General features: G+C 47.5%; 1 protein-coding gene across 1 annotated transcript in view; it reads left to right on the top strand.

The window, feature by feature from the left end:
- The window catches only part of LOC139263182 (dendritic cell-specific transmembrane protein-like), a 34,183-nt gene that overhangs the window by 13,144 nt on the left and 3,293 nt on the right, over positions 1–17,746 (top strand). The window lies entirely within an intron of this gene.

Genomic DNA, 17,746 nt, shown 5'->3' with positions numbered 1-17,746 from the left:
ACCGCATCATATTGTAATTTCTCCCCATTCAAATAATATTGCCTTTTACTGGCGGAAAGAGCCTACAGCATAGTAGAAAAAGAAGCTTTAACCTGATTGTATGGCATTAAAAAGATGCATCAGTACCTGTTTGGTCTTTGTTTCGAACTCGAAACGGATCACAAGCCACTCATTTCATTGTTTTCGGAAAACAGAGGTATCAATACCAATGCATCGTCCCACATCCAGAGGTGGGCGCTGACATTATCTGCCTATGATTATGTCATTCACCATCGACCTGGCACCGAGAATTGTGCCAATGCACTGAGCCGTCTGCCTTTGCCCACACTGGAGGTGGAAACGCCACAACCTGCAGATCTACTGTTAGTTCTGGATGCTTTTGAGAGTGAAGGAACCCCTGTCACTGCTCAACAAGTTAGGACCTGGACCAGACAGGACCTGACTTTATCGGTTGTAAAACGTTGTGTTCTTAGTGGTGATTGGTCTGCTATACCTATGGAACTGTGTGATGAGACCAAATCTTACACAATCCATTCAGTCAGATTATTTATTGTGGGGTAATCGTGATGTTATGCCTAAGAAAGGCAGAGAGAAATTTGTACGTGATCTACACAGCACTCATCCCGGTATTGTCATGATGAAAGCCGTTGCCAGGTCTCATGTATGGTGGCCTGGGATTGGCTCTGATCTGGAATCATGTGTGCATCAGTGCAACACTTGCATGCAGCTAAGCAAAGTACCAGCGGAATCTCCGCTGAGTCTGTGGTCATGGCCATCCAAATCATGGTCGAGGATCCACATCGACTTTGCAGGTCCTTTCCTAGGTAAGATGTTTTTTGTTGTGGTGGATGCATATTCCAAGTGGATAGAGTGTATAATCATGTCATCCAGTACATCCAAGGCTACTACTACTATTGAGAGCCTTCGTGTCATGTTTCCTACTCTTGGTCTGCCTAACATCATTGTGAGCGACAATCGATCTTGCTTCACAAGTCTGGAGTTTCAAGAGTTCATGAAACTCAATGGTGTTAAACATGTGAGGTCAGCACCATTCAAACCTGCTTCTAATGGTCAAGCAGTGCGTGCTGTCCAAATCATCAAGCAGAGTATGAAATGTGTAACTCAGGGTTCACTGCAGACTCGCCTGTCATGCTTATTGCTTAATTACAGGACAAGACCCCACACGCTTACCGGGGTCTCCCCTGCTGAACTATTGATGAAGCCAGGTCTCAAGACCAAGCTCTCTCTCGTCCATCCTGACTTGAACAATCATGTTGAAAACAAGGCATCAAAATCAGCGGTGGTATCATGATTGTGCGGCTGTGTCAGTGACCAACCGACCGATATTCATTCATCAGAGGGCTCCGTCGTCATCAATGAATCTGGACTTTCAATCTCTGACATGGTCACTGCCACTCCCATCAGATCGGCTATCCAGCCTCCAGTCATAACTGATTCAGAACGCTCGCCCAGAACTGGAGTTGAACTGAGACTATCAATTCATGAGCGGGAAGCCCAGGACTGTCTTTGTTGTGTATGGTGAAAGAGTCAGACTGAACACTATGAGCTTAAATTAAAGTGTGAACTGAGACTTATATTGCAGGTCTCCAACCTGTGAAGCCTCCTTCGTTACCTGTGCTCCCAAAGGAAAATGGGATCCCTTGGGACTCCAGGGGATGAGCCCTCTGGTGGCTGTACAGAGTAAATACAAGTATATATATATAACAACACTCCACCTCCCCACCAACCTCCCGCCCAAAGTCAGTCGTGTAACTACTTACAATGTGAGTCGATCTGGGGCCCTTCTTGCCCTGGTTGATCGTCTTGGTGTGAAAGCTGGTGTTGTTGAATCATTTGTTGGGCCCTCGCTGGGCTGCTGTGCAGCTGGCCTTGCTGGGCTGCCTGGTGTGTTGGGTCCTGCTGGGCTGCTGTGGATGATGGGTTTTGCTTCATGGTCAACCATGGTGCCGGTTGCCACTGGTGTGTATGCTGGGGGATCAAAAAAGGTAGGGTCCACAATGGGTTGCTCAGGATAGTCTGTGAATCTGAGTTTGATTTGGTCCAAGTGTTTCCGGTGAATGAGTCCATTTGAAAGTTTGACCCGAAACATTCTGCTCCCCTCTTTGGCCATGACAGTGCCGGGAAGCCACTTGGGACCTTGTCCATAATTTAATACAAATACAGGATCATTGATTTCAATCTCGCGTGACACATTTGCGCTATCATGGTATGTACTTTGTTGAAGCCATCTACTCTCTATCTGTTCATGTAGATCAGGGTGAACTATTGAGAGCCTTGTCTTAAGTGCTCTTTTCATGAGCAGTTCAGCAGGTGGGATCCCAGTGAGTGAGTGGGGTCTCGTGCGGTAGCTAAGCAAGACTCGGGATAGGCGAGTCTGCAGTGAGCCTTCAGTTACCCTCTTCAAATCTTGCTTGATGGTTTGCACTGCTCTCTCTGCCTGACCATTGGACACTGGTTTAAACGGGGCAGATGTGACATGTTTGATCCTGTTACGGGTCATGAATTCTTTGAACTCAGCACTGGTAAAACATGGCACGTTGTCGCTCACCAGGACATCGGGTAGGCCGTGTGTGGCAAACATGGCCCGCAGGCTTTCAGTAGTGGCAGCAGGTGTGCTAGCCGACATTATCTCACATTCAATCCACTTGGATTAAGTGTCTACAACCACAAGGAGCATTTTCCCCAAGAACAGGCCTGCATAGTCGATGTGTACCCCAGACCATGGTTTGGAGGGCCAAGACTATAAACTTAGCGGCACCTCCTTGGGTACATTGCTTAACTACGAACATATATTACATCTGTGAACACAGGACTCGAAGTCCGCATCGATACCGGGCCACCACACGTGGAATCTGGCTATCGCTTTCATCATTACGATGCCTGGGTGGAAACTGTGAAGGTCATTGATGGAGGTGTCTCTGCCCTTCTTGGGGACCACTACTCGATTGCCCCACAGAAGGCAGTCTGCCTGTATAGACATTTCATCTTTGCGCTGCTGGAATGGCTTTATCTCTTCCTGCATTTCCACTGGGACACTGGACCAGCTCCCGTGAAGCACACAGCTTTTGACTATAGATAATAAGGGGTCCCGGCTTGTCCAGGTTTCGATCTGCCGGGCAATGGTGGGCAATGGCAGCCAACTGAGAACATCGGTGCAGTTTTCTGTGGCAGATGGCGTATTTGTATGCGGACAATGTGAGCGTCCATCTCTGGATGCAGGCCGATGCGTTGGTATTTCTCCCTTTACTCTCTGAGAACAGGGATATAAGTGGTTTATGGTCAGTTTCCAATTCGAATTTTAGTCCAAACAGGTATTGATGCATTTTCTTTACCCCATAGACGCTTCTTTCTCAATCATGCTGTAGGCTCTCACAGCCTTAGGCAGACTCCTGGATGCATAGGCAACCTGTTGCAGTTTCCCAACATCATTACCTTGTTGCAATACACACCCGACGCCATATGACGACGCATCACATGCTAATATCAAACGCTTACATGGATCATACAACACAAGCAATTTGTTTGAGCATAACAATTTTCTCGCTTTTACAAAGGTATTTTCTTGGCTTTTGCTCCAAACCCATTTGTCCCCTTTTCATAGTAAGACATGCAGTGGTTCAAACAGTGTGCTGAGACCCGGTAAGGAGTTACCAAAGTAGTTCAAGTGTCCCAGAAACGACCACAGCTCCGTCACGTTCTGTCGCCTCGGTGCGTTCTCGATTGCCTCCGTCTTCGCATTGGTGGGCCTGACGCCGTCCGCCGCAACCCTCCTTCCCAGGAACTCCGCTTCAGGCACCAGGAAAATGCACTTCGAGCATTTTAACCTGAGCCCCACACGGTTGAATCGACTAAGAACCTCCTCCAGGTTCTGCAGATGCTCGACTGTGTTCCGACTTGTGACCGACATGTTGTGCTGGAAGACCACGGTGTGTGGGACTGACTTCAGCAAGCTTTCCATGTTTCTCTGGAATATTGCCGCCGCCGATCGGATTCCAAATGGGCATCTGTTATAAACAAAAAGACCTTTGTGCGTGTTGATGCAGGTGAGGGCCTTCGATGATTCCTCCAGTTCCTGCATCATGTAGGCTGAAGTCAGATCCAGCTTCGTGAACGTCTTTCCTCCCACCAGCATTGCAAAGAGGTCGTCAGCCTTTGGTAGTGGGTATTGGTCCTGCAGGGAGAAACAATTGATAGTTACCTTGTAATCACCTCAGATTCTGAAGGTGCCGTCTCCCTTGAGGACTGGGACGATAGGACTGGCCCACTCGTTGAAGTCAATCGGGGAAATGATGCCCTCTCTTTGCAGCTGGTCTAGCTCGATCTGTACCCTTTCTCTCATCATGTACGGTACTGCTCTCGCCTTGTGATGGATGGGTCGCCCCCGGAATTAGGTGAATCTGCACTTTTACTCCTTGGAATTTCCTGATGCCTGGTTTGAACAGTGAAGGAAATTTGTTTAAGACCTGGGCACATGAAGTATCGTCAGCGGGCGATAGCGCTCGGACGCCGTCCCAGTTTCAGCCGTATCTTTCCCAGCCAGCTCCTGCCGAGCAGCGTGGGACCAGCGCCCGGTACCACCCAGAGTGGTAGCTTGTACACCGCTCCATTGTAGGAGACCTTTACAGTAGCACTGCCGATTACAGGAATCAGTTCTTTGGTGTAAGTTCTTAGTTTCGTGCGAACTGGAGTTAAGACTGGTCTTGAGGCCTTGTTGCACCACTTCGAAAGTCTTTTTGCCTATGATGGACTGGCTCGCGCCAGTGTCCAGCTTCATTGACACCGGGAGTCCATTTAGTTCAACATTCAACATTATCAGGGGATAATTCATGGTGAATGTGTGCACCCCATGTACCTCTGCCTCCTCGATCCGGGGCTCTGGTTCGTCCTGATCCTCCGTGGATCTGTCCTCCTCTGCAACATGGTAGTTTGCAGGTTTAACAGGCTTTGCAGCTCACCTGCATACTCATTGGAGGTGTCCCATTATTCCACAGCCCTTGCAAACGTACTCTTTGAATCGGCATGAATGGAAATGATGATCACCCCCGCAGCGCCATCTTGATGGTGGATTCTGAGACATCTGCGGACGTGTAGCTGCAGGTATGTGTGACCTGCCCTGTACGTTACGATTCGAAAGCAACATCACTTTGTTCACAGTACTTGTAGCAGCACTTGTGTGCCGAGAGATTTGCTTCGTATTGTCACTGGTGGCAATGAACGCCTGGGCTATCGCTATGGCCTTACTCAAGGTTGGGATCTCTACAGTCAAAAGTTTGCGAAGTATGGTTTCATGGCCAATGCCAAGTACGATAAAGTCTCTTAGCATATGCTCCAACTGTCCTTCAAATTCGCAATGTCCTGCAAGGCGTCTCAGCTCGGTGACATAACTCGCCACTTCCTGACCTTCAGACCTTTTTAGGTGTAGAACCGCTACCTCGCCATCAGAACGCTTTCCTTCGGGTTTAAATGCTCTCGGACCAGTGTGCACAAATTGTCGTATAATTTCTCCGTGGGTTTCGCTGGAGTGAGCAGATTCTTCATGAGGCCATACGTTGGTGCCCCACAGACGGTGAGGAGGATCGCCCTTCATTTGGCAGTGCTCTCTTCCCCATCTAGCTCGTTGGCCATGAAGTATTGGTCGAGTCGCTCCACAAAAGTTTCCCAATCATCTCCCTCCGAGAATTTCTCCAGGATGCCCACTGTTCTCTGCATCTTTTGGTTCGCTATCTGTATCTCGTATGGTGAAAGAGTCAGACTGAACACTGTGAGCTCAAAGTAAAGTGTGACCATCGTCTTTTATTGCAGGTCTCCAGAGTGCCTCTCCAACCTGTGAAGCCTCCTCAAATACCTGCGCTCCCAAGGGATTATGGGATTCCTTGGGACTCCAGGGGATGAGCACTCTGGTGGCTGTACAGAGTAAATACAATTGTACATATATAACAGTCTTAACTTATAAAAAGACTGATACTATGATCTTGAAGGGGGATGTTGTCATGTATGTATGCTTGGGGTTACTAGCCACCAGGGGGCGCCACTGTCGGAGGTCATTGGGCTGTACGCATGTGTGTGCGGGCCAGGTATATAAAGGAAGCCACCATGTAATGTGGGCACTTTGGGCCAGAATAAAGTTGAGCCAGGTTTGCACCTGAGTGAGTTTACAGTATTCAGTCTATCGAGTTATTACATACATAACAGAAAGATAGGATGCCCCAGACTTAGAACCCCTATCAGCAGTTTTCAAAATGAGATCTTCAGTCATCACCAGGCATGGTTGCTTCTCCAGCATTTGCCCTGCTCAACAAATACATCATACCTTCTAAAAAAATCAATTTCAAAGCATCTGTGTCTTCGTTTTCCTGAACCTTTCCACTGGTTTTGAGTTTTGTTGTAGATTACGAAATAGAGGTGCTTTCCTAATCTATTTTACTGGGCACCCAGTGATTGCCAAGGTCACCAAGTTCAATTTTTATACATCCAGGACTTTTCAGGCTAGTATATGTGACATCTCCAGTGTCAGCATGGTTTCTGCTCATAAAGGCATGAAAGAAGTAACAGACGCATTATTTAGTCGGTCTTGACGTGTAGTCATTGTTTTGTTCACAAATGTGACAGCCAATGTATAAAGGAAGATGCCTTTATGTGTAGCCCCGTTAAGAGCTCGCTATGCATACATCAGCATGTGATAACTGTAAGTAGGCCATACATTCTAAGTATGCCCATTCATATCAACCACCCCTTAAGTGGCTTCTGTTATGCTAGGACTCAGTCTGGCTCACCTGATAGTGCAGGTTAGCATCTTCCGGCATGTAAGGATGAAATCGTGAGCAGAGTTGACTTTCTCGCAGCTCTACAATGCCAGGTGCTTGTCACATATAAGCGTTCGCTGGCTTACCATTCTTTCTCATTGGAGGCAGTTCAGAGGAGGTTCACGAGCTTGATTGCAAAGATGAAGGGGCTGTCATATGAAGAAAGGTTGAGCAGGTTGGACCTATACTTATTGGAGTTTAGAAGAATGAGCGGTGATCTTATTGAAATGTAGAAGATTCTGAGGGGGCTTGACAGGGTAGATGCTGAGAGGATGTTTCCCCTCATGGGGAATCTAGAACTAGGAGGCATAGTTTCAGAATAAGGGGTCGCCCATTTAAAACGGAGCTGAGCAGAAATTTCTTCTCTTAGAGGGTCGTAAATCTTTGGAATTCTCTACTCCCAAGAGCTGTAGAGGCTGGGTCATTGAATATATTTCAGGTGGCGATAGACAGATCTTTGAACGATAAGGGAATCAAGGGTTATGGAGAGCGGGCAGGGAAGTGGAGTTGAGGCCAAGATCAGATCAGCCATGATCTTATTGAATGGCGGAGCAGGCTTGAGGGGCCAAATGGCCGACTCCTGCTCTTATTTCTTATGTTCTTATGGTTCTTTATGTTATCTTACCCTATCCCCTAGGTGCACGAGAGAACTCTTTCAGCGCTTTACACCAGCCACATCTGGGGAGTGCCAAGAGTGCCTTCATCCTCTTTATTATGTATAGGAGAATTCCACGAGGCTGAATACTGTGAGCTAAACTTAGTGTGACCTTAGTCGTCTTCATTATAACTCCAGAGTGCCTAAACAACATGGCCCTGCATGTGTGTGCAGGTGACCATTAGGACTCCAACAGTCGCACCCACTGGTGGCAAGTATTACATAGTTGCATACATAACATCGCTTTCCCCAAAGTCTTCGGTACAAGTTATTTACAAGTTGAGGCGATCCGGAGCCCTTCACTCCCTGGTTGATCGTCTCAGTTCAAACCCTGGCACGTGTGAATTGGTCAGACCATTGCTGAACTGCACTGTGACTGGTCTGACCGGACTGTCAGGGTTCATCCTCGTGATTGACAACGAGGTTGATTGCTGGTTGGGTGTGTGTTGGTGGATCGTCAATGGTGATGTCCTCTTCAAGTCATTCCTGATTGTCAGTAACTCGCAATTTGGTCTGATCTAAATGCTTTTTGCACGTTTGGCCATTTAACAGTTTGGTTATAAACACCCTATTCCCTTCCTTGGCCAAAACAGTGCCAGCAACCCACTTGGGACCATGACCGTAATTCAGGACAAACACAGGGTCGTTAACATCAATGTCACGTGAAACAGCTGCGCGATTGTGGTACATGTTCTGCCAGTGTGGTGCTGGGTTTCCACATGATCAGTAAGATCCGGGTGGACTCGGAAGAGCATGGTTTTGAGGACTCTGTTTATTAACAATTCTGCTGGGGGAACCCCGGTGAGCGAGTGAGGTCGCGTCGGGTGACTGAGCAGAATGTGAGACAAGCGAGTCTGCAGGGAGCCGTCCGTTACGCGTTTCATGCTCTACTTGATTGCTTCGTCTGCCCGCTCAGCTTGACCATTAGACGCGGGCTTAAACGGAGCAGACCTGACATGTTTGATGCAATTGCGGGTCATAAACTCGTTGAATTCCGAGCTGGCAAAACACAGTCTATTGTTGCTGACAAGGACGTCGGGCAAGCCATGGATGGCGAACATGGCCTGGAAGCTTTCAATGGTGGCTCTGGATGTGCTGGATGACATGATTACACATTCAATCAATTTGGAGTAAGCGTCCACTACTACTAAAAACATCTTTCCCAGAAAGGGGCCGGCAAAATCTACTTGGTCCTGGACCACGGTTTGGAGGGCCATGATCACAGATTCAGTGGAGCCTCCCTTAATGCATTGCTCAGTTGCGAGCAAGTGTTGCACTGATGCACGCATGACTCCACGTCAGAGTCAATGCCGGGCCACCAAACATGCGACCTGGCAATTGCCTTCATCATAACAATGCCTGGGTGGGTACTGTGTAGGTCGCGTATAAATGTTTCCCTGCCTTTTTTTGACAAAACCATGCGATTACCCCATAAGGGACAATCCAACTGGATGGACATTTCATCTTTGCGTTGGTGAAACGGCTTAATTTCATCTTACATTTCCCTAGGAACGGCCGACCAATTCCCATTTAGGACGCAACTTTTTACTAATTATAGCACAGGATCCTGGCTGGTCCACGTCCTGATCTGGCGAGCCGTGACAGGTGACCCCTCGCTCTCAAAAGCATCGATGACCAGGAGCAAGTCTGTGGGCTGCGCCATTACCCAGTGGTGGGTAATGGTAGCCGGCTGAGAGCATCGGCACAGTTTTTAGCGCCTGGTCTGTGGCAGATTACATAGTCATAAGCGGATAATGTTAATGCCCATCTTTGGATGCGGGACGAATTATTGGTGTTTATACCTTTGCTCTTTTGAAATAGTGAAATGAGCGGCTTGTGGTCAGTTTCAAGCTCAAACCGAAGTCCAAATAGGTACTGGTGCATTTTCTTAACCCCATATGCACATGCTATCGCCTCTTTGTCAACCATACTATAAGCGCTCTCAGCCTTAGACAGACTTCTAAACACGTATGCAACCGCTTGGAGGTTGCCCAATACATTGGCTTGCTGTAATACACAGCCAACCCTGTACGATGAGGCGTCACAAGCTAGCACTAAACGTTTACATGGGTCATAGTGTACAAGTAACTTATTTGAACATAGCAGGTTCCTGGCCTTCTCAAAGGCTGTGTATTGAGATTTGCCCCAAACCCAGTCGTCACCCTTACAGAGCAACATGTGCAAAGATTCTAATAACATGCTCAATCCAGGTAGAAAGTTACCGAAATAGTTGAGGAGTCCCAGGAACGAACGCAGCTCCACCACATTCTGTGGTCTGGGTGCATTCTTGATGGCCTCTGTCTTTGAGTCCGTGGGCCTGATGCCATCTGCTGCAATCTTTCTCCCCAAAATTTCGACTTCTGGCGGCAGGAATACACACTTGGAGCATTTCAGCCTGAGTCCCACTCTGTCTAGGCGACTTAGAACTTCTTCCAAGTTGTGTAGATGTTCAATGGTGTCACAACCGGTGATCAGGATGTCGTCTTGAAACCCAACAGTGCGCGGAACTGATTTCAGAAAACTCTCCATGTTTCTCTGGAAAATGGCTGCAGCCGAGCGAATCCCGAAAGGGCACCTGTGGTATATAAATGGTCCTTTGTGTGTGTTGATGCACGTCAGTCTTTTCGAAGATTCAGCCAGCTCCTGTGTCATGTCGGCAGAAGTTAGGTCCAACTTGGTGAACGACATCCCTCCCGCTTACGTTGCGAACAGGTCATCATCTTGGGCAACGGGTACTGATCCTGCAGTGAGACTCGGTTAATCGTTACCTTGTAGTCTCCGCAGATTCTGACCGTGCCATCGCTTTTCAACACCGGAACAATTGGACTGGTCCAGTCATTGAACTCGACTGGTGATATAATTCCTTCGTGTTGGAGTCTGTCCAGTTCGATCTCGACATTCTCCCTCATCATGCATGGAACTGCCCGAGCCTTGTGATGGACGGGCCGTGCATCGGGGCCTAGATGGATTTGTACCTTGACGCCTGTGAAGTTGCCGATGCCTGGTTCGAATAGTGAGGGAAACTTGCTCAGCACTTGAGCACACGAGGCGTCATCCACTGAAGATAGTGCTCTGATGTCGTTCCAATTCCATCTAATCTTTTCTAGCCAGCTTCTGCTGAACAGCGTTGGAACAATCCACAATGATAGGTCATGCACAGCTCCATCATACGATACCTTCACTACCGCACTTCCAATGACTGTTATGAGCTCTTTGGTGTAGGTACGCATATTTGCATTAATGGGCTCAGTTTGGGTCTAGGTGCCTTATTGCCCCACAGTTTCTCGAAAGCCTTCTGGCTCATTATTGACTGACTCGCACCTGTGTCCAACTCCATGGATACTGGAACTCCATTTAATTTGACTTTCAGCATTATAAGAGGGCTTTTGGTGGTGAAGATATGTACCCCTTGCATTTCTTGGGTTGAGTTGTCTGTGCTGTGTGATCTGCGCCGGATCGATCATCCTCTGCCACGTGGTGTGTCGCAGCACGTTTGCACATTCGCTGGAGGTGCCCCATTGTTGCGCAGCATTTGCACACGTAGTGCTTGAATCGACATTGATGAGTCGGATGATTACCCCCGCAGCACCAACACGGTGCTAATGGATTCACATTCACCCCCGATGGCGGACTCTGAGTCATCACAGGTCTTGCAGCAGCAGACGTATAGGCTTTGCCATAGGAAGTTCGGCCTGCGAGTGACGTCATTTTATGCACAGTACTTGCCGATGAGCTTCGATGTTGAGAAGATATCTGTTTGGTGTTATCGTCCATGGCCATGCATGCCTGGGCGATCGCGATGGCCCTGCTCAGGTCTAGGTTTTCGGCAGCCAGCAGCTTTCGAAGAATGACCTCGTGGCTGATTCCAAGCATGAAAAAGTCCCGCAGCATTTCCCCCAATGTAGCTCCAAAATCGCAAGGTCCTGCGAGGCGTCTCAGGTCGGCGACATAAACCGCCACGTCCTGGCTCCTGGAGCGATGGTGCATGTAAAAATGATACCTGGCCATGAGGATACTCTTCTTCGGCTTGAGGTGGTCCCCAACCAGCATGCATAAACTCTGTATATTCCTTCTCTGTTGGTTTTGTCGGTGCGAGCAGATTCTTGATGAGGCCATATATTTTAGGCCCACAGACGGTGAGGAGAACTGCCTTGCTCTTGACCACGTTAGTGACTCCTTCCAGCTCGTTGGCCACAAAGTACTGCTCAACAAATGCTTCTCCCTCTACGAATCTCTGTAATATTCCAATGGCAGCCATGGTTGCGTGAAGGTTCGTATTCTGTTACTCGTCACCAATTATTATGTATAGAAGAACTCCACGAGGCTGAGTACTGTGAGCTAAACTTAGTGTGACCTTAATCTTTATTACAACTCCAGAGTGCCTAAACAACATGGCAGCCAACCTTTTATACTGGCCCTGCACATGTGTGCAGGTGACCATTAGGACTCCAACAGTCACACCCTCTGGTGGCCAGTATTACATAGTTGCATACATAACACTCTTCTTCATTTTTTGCAGCAGGGCTGCCATCACCTCATTTCTGGTTTTCCCCAGCCTGGATGAATGCATTACTAAGTTGGCCTTGTATCTCTTATGGTATTCCATGAATTTAAAGGCCTCATCATCGTACTTACTAAGTTCTGCTGTCCATCAGATGGTCCATGTACAAGAGCAGGCCTTAACGCACCCACTCAGATCAGTAAAATCAAGTGTTAAACATCCTTCTTTGTAATCCTCAAGAAACTAAATGATCTCAGTCATTCCTTGATTGTTCCAACTGTTTGCAACTTAGGTGTCATATTTTACTCTGAAATGAGTTTTCAACCACATATTCACAGCATAACTAAGACGGCCTATTTTCACCTCCGTAACATCGCCCGTCTCCACCCTTGCCTCAGATCATCCGCTGTTGAAACCCTCATCCTTTCCTTTGTTATCTCAAGACTTGACTATTCCAATGCACTCTTGCTGGCCTCCCACATTTGACCCTATGTAAACTAGAGGTGATCCAAAACTCGGTTGCCCATGTCCTAACTCGTACCAAGTCCCGCGCAACTGTCACCCCTGTGCTCGCTGACCAATATTGGCTTCTGGTTAAACAACACTTTGATTTTAAAATTCTCATCTTTATTTTCAAATCCCTCCATGGCCTCGCGTCTCCCTATCTCTGAAATCTCCTCCAACCCCACAACCCCCGAGATGTCTGTGCTCCTCTAATTCTGCCCTCCTGAGCATCCTTGATGATAAGCGCTCAACCATGTCTTCTGTTGCCGAGACCTTCAGCTCTGGAACTCCCTGTTTAAACCTCTCCGCCACTCTACCTCTCTTTCCTCCTTCAAGACGCTCCTTAAAACATACCTCTTTGGTCACCTGTGCTAATTTCTATTTATGTGGCTCGGTGTCAAATTTCACTATGTTAAAGGCGCGATATAAATACAAGTTGTTGTTGTTGTTGCATCATCATCATAGGCAGTCCCTCGAAATCGAGGAAGACTTGCTGCCACTTCAAAAGTGAGTTCTCAGGTGACTGTACAATCCAATATGGGAATTACAGTCTCTGTCACAGGTAGGTCAGACAGTCGTTGAAGGAAAGGGTGGGTGGGGAGTCTGGTTCGCCGCACGCTCCTTCCACTGCCTGCGCTTTTTTTCTGCATGATCTCAGCGACGAGACTCAAGGTGCTCAGCTCCCTCCCGGATGCTCTTCCTCCACTAAGGGCGATCTTTGGCCGGGGACTCCCAGGTGTCGGTGGGGATATTGCACTTTATCAAGAAGGCTTTGAGGGTGTCCTTGAAACATTTCCTCTGCCCACCTGGGGCTCACTTGCTGTGTAGGAGTTCCAAGTAGAGTGCTTACTTTGGGAGCCTTGTGTCGGGTTTGCAAACAATGTGGCCCGCCCAACGGAGCTCGTCGCGTGTGGTCAGTGCTTTGATGCTGGTAATATTGGCCTGATCGAGAACAGTAACGTTGGTACGTCTGTCCTCCCAGGGGATTTGCAGGATCTTGCCGAGACATCGTTGGTGGTATTTCTCCAGTGATTTGAGGTCCTGACCAACGAATCCACCACAGACCCAATCCACGTCTGGACCAGGGTCGAGCAGGGATGCGTCATCGCGCCAACTCTCTTCTCTATCTTCCTCGCTGCAATGCTGCACCTTACACGCAACAAGCTCCCCACTGGAGTGGAATGGAACTATAGAACCAGTGGAAACCTGTTCAACCTTCGTCGCCTCCAGGCCAAATCCAAGACCGTCCCATCCTCTGTCATCGAGCTACAATGTGTCTGCGCACATTCAGAGGCTGAACTCCAAGTCATCGTCAACATCTTCAACGAGGCATACGAAAGCATGGACCGTACGCTAAATATCCGTAAGACAAAGGTCTTACCAACCTGACCCCGCCACACAGCAATGTTGTTGTTGTTGCTTAAAGCACTAACAGCAATTTCAAAGCTCAAATCTGACTTCAACCTCATCTTGAGGAAGACAATTTGCTAAATAACACCAAAGAAAGAGGCTTCTTGTAGAAGGTGTCCTCGGGGTCGAGTTAACCGCACCCTCCCCCACACCCACCACCACCTGGTGGGAATGGTGCGAGGAAGGGTTTCAATTGTCAAGACGCTTACTCGGCCGAGGCGGCACTATTCCAGCCCAGAAACATTTTATCTTTACCGACTCTGAAGTCAGCCGAGGCGCCCACTATAGGCAGGTGAAAGGATAATACAGATCGAAAAGTCATGATAGAAACGAATCCTCGGGGTAAGCCCTTGCAGGTTCCAACTTGCCAGGATGCAGGAGAACAGCCAGAAGAGGCCGAGGGAAGTAATGATTCTGATCCTTCGGGGGCTAGAAAGAGACAGATGGCTCCTCTGAGCTCATAGGGCATCATTGAGTCTCTCTCCCCCTGCCTTCCCTACACCAACATCATTTTGGAAACCCCCTCCAAAGCACTTACCTTAACATCAAAGACCGTTTCCTTGGGTCATTGGCAATAGTCACACCTGCCCCAATATCCACTCTGTCTGCGAGCCAGGACATTATTCCTAACAAGGACCAGCCAGACATATAAAATATAGGGCTCAATATCCCCTAGTGATTTGCGCTGTTTTTTTAGCTTGCACTGCTTTTTTGGCCTAAGTTAAAAAATACAAGTTTCCCCAATCAATGTGTACCAGCGTAACTCAGTTTGTTACGTTTTTTTAGGTTATTTTTTTGTGTGAAAGGGGGCGTAACCTGCCACCCGCACCAATTCTGGCCATTTAAGCAAGTTTGGCCAGCTCCGATTTACTTCAATTTTTCTTAGGACGGCGTATGTGGCCTCTGTGGAAAACCTTCTGGTGAGTTAAGAAAATCAGCGCAGGTAAGTAAATCAGTGCAGCAGATGCAGTTCCAGGACCCGAGTAGCAGCAGTAGAGAGGTGAGGGACAGAGGAATAGAGGCGGGGTGGGGGTTGGCGGGGGAGCCATTTGGGCATAGTTAGGAGCGGGTACCGGGAAGGAGGAAGTCGTTCAGCCTGGGATAAGGAGTGGGGACTGGGACCATAAGAACATAAGAACATAAGAAATAGGAGCAGGAGTAGGCCATACAGCACCTCGAGCCTGCTCCGCCATTTAATACGATCATGGCTGATTCGATCATGGACTCAAGTCCACTATCCTGCCCGCTCCTCATAACCCCTTATTCCCATATCGGTTAAGAAACTGTCTATTTCTGACTTAAATTTATTCAATGACCCAGCTTTCACAGCTCTCTGAGGCAGCGAATTCCACACATTTACAACCCCCTGAGAGAAGAAATTCCTCCTCATCCCAGTTTTAAATGGGCGGCCTCTTATTCTAAGATTATGGCCTCTAGTTCTAGGCTTCGCTATCAGTGGAAACATCCTCTCTGCATCACCTTGTCAAGCCCCCTCATAATCGTATACGTTTTAATAAGATCACCTCTCATTCTTCTGAATTCTAATGAGTAGAGGCCCAACCTACTCAACCTTTCCTCATAAGTCAACACCCTCATCTCCGGAATCAACCTAGTGAACCTTCTCTGAACTGCCTCGAAAGCAAGTATATCCTTTCTTAAATATGGAAACCAAAATTCTACACAGTATTCTAGAGGTGGCCTCACCAATACCCTGCTTTTATACTCCATCCCCTTTGCAATAAAGGCCAAGATTCCATTGGCCTTCCTGATCACTTGCTGTACGTGCAAACCAACCCTTTGTGTTTCATGCACAAGTACCCCAAGTCCCATTGTACTACAGCACTTTGCAATTTTTCTCTATTTAAATACTAACTTGCTCTTCGATTTTTTTCTGCCAAAATTCATAACCTCACACTTTCCAACATTATATTCCATCTGCCAATTTTTTGCCCACTCACCGAGCCTGTCTAGGTCCTTTTGCAGGTTTTTAGTGTCCTCCTCACACCTTGCTTTTCCTCCCATCTTTGTATTGTCAGCAAACTTAGCTACATTACACTCGATCCCTTCATCCAAGTTGTTCATATAAATTGTAAATAGTTGGGGTCCCAGCACTGATCCCATTGGCACCCCACTAGTTACTGATTGTCAACCCAAGAATGATTCTCTGTTTTCTGTTAGTTAACCAATCCTCTATCCATGCTAATATATTACCCCCAACCCCGTGAACTTTTATCTTTTGCAGTAATCTTTTATGTGGCGGCTTGTCAAATGCCTTCTGGAAGTCCAAATACACCACATCCATTGGTTCTGCTTTATCCACCCTGCTCATTGCATCCTCAAAGAATTCCAGCAAATTTGTCAAACATGACTTCCCCTTCATAAATCTATGCTAACTAAACCTGACTGAGTTATGCTTTTCCAAATGTCCTGCTACTGCTTCTTTAATAATGGACTCCAACATTTTCCCAATCACAGATGTTCGGCTAACTGGTCTATAGTTTCCTGCATTTTGTCTATCTCCTTTTTTAAATACGGGCGTTACATTTGCAGTTTTCCAATCTGCTGGGACCTCCCCAGAATCCAGGGAATTTTGGTAAATTACAACCAATGCATCCACTATCTCTGCCGTTACTTTTCTTAAGACCCTAGGATGCAAGCCATCAGGTCCAGGGAATTTATTCGCCTTTAGTCCCATTATCTTACTGAGTACCACCTCCTTAGTGATTGTAATTGTGTTAAGTTCCTCCCCCGCCCCCCCCCATAGCCCCTTGACTATCCACTGTTGGGATATTTTTAGCGTCCTTTACCGTAAAGCCTGATACAAAATATTTGTTCAGAGTTTCTGCCATCCCCATGTTCCCCAGCACTAATTGCCCGGTCTCGTCCTCTAAGGGACCAACATTTACTTTAGCCACTCTTTTCCTTTTTATATACCTGGAGAAACTCTTACTATCTGTTTTTATATTTTGTGCTAGTTTACTTTCAAAGTCCAACTTCCCTTTCTTAATCATTTTTTTTAGTCATTCTTTGCTGGACCGGTAGGCCATTCTGCCTGGGATAGGAATGGGGACCGGCACTGACATCGGGAGGGAGGGAGATAGACTTTTGTCATTACAGTTTAATGATTTAATGGAGGTAAGTTGCTGCAATGTGTAAGGTGCTTGTGTAGGTTGCTGTGAGCTGGCTGTAGGTTTCACTTTCCAGTCCCAGCACGCAGTGTGTCCCTGGTTACCGTGGCAACCCAATCTTTTTGGAGCAAATCTTAGGCTCCACCCTCAAAACTAAAGGACAGGCTCGGTGGCGCCAAAATGAAGAATTCAAATGGAGAAACTTGGATGATTTTTTTTTGGCATACTTGGGCCCCCAAAAAATGGGTGTAACTCTTCAAGTACGCAAAAAACAGCTTTGGGGAAAATTGAGCCCATAGTATTGTACTTACTTGGAATTCTTTTGTATTTGTGCCATTTATATGTCTGTTAAGGGAGACTTTAAAAAATTCGTTCATGGGATGGTCATGGCATGGCCAGCATTTATTGCCCATCCCTAATTGCTGTTGAGAAGGTGATGGTGAGCCACCTTGTTGAATCACTGCAGTCCGTGTGGTGAAGATACTCCCACAGTGCTGTTAGGGAGGGAGTCCCAGATTTTTGACCCAGCGACTACGAAGGAACGGCGATATACTTTCAAGTCAGGATGGTGTGTGACTTAGAGGGGAACTTGGAGATGGTGGTGCCCTTGTCCTTCTAGGTGGTAGAGATCACGGGTTTGGGAGGTGCTGTCACAGAAGCCTTGGCGAGTTGCTGCAGAGCATCTTGTAGATGGTACACACTGTAGCCACATTGCAACGGTGTT

This window comes from Pristiophorus japonicus, chromosome 1 (assembly GCF_044704955.1).
Source record: "Pristiophorus japonicus isolate sPriJap1 chromosome 1, sPriJap1.hap1, whole genome shotgun sequence".
Taxonomy (NCBI): Eukaryota; Metazoa; Chordata; class Chondrichthyes; family Pristiophoridae; genus Pristiophorus; species Pristiophorus japonicus.
Note: the sequence above shows the minus strand (reverse complement) of the source record. Positions and strands in the feature narration are given on the sequence as shown.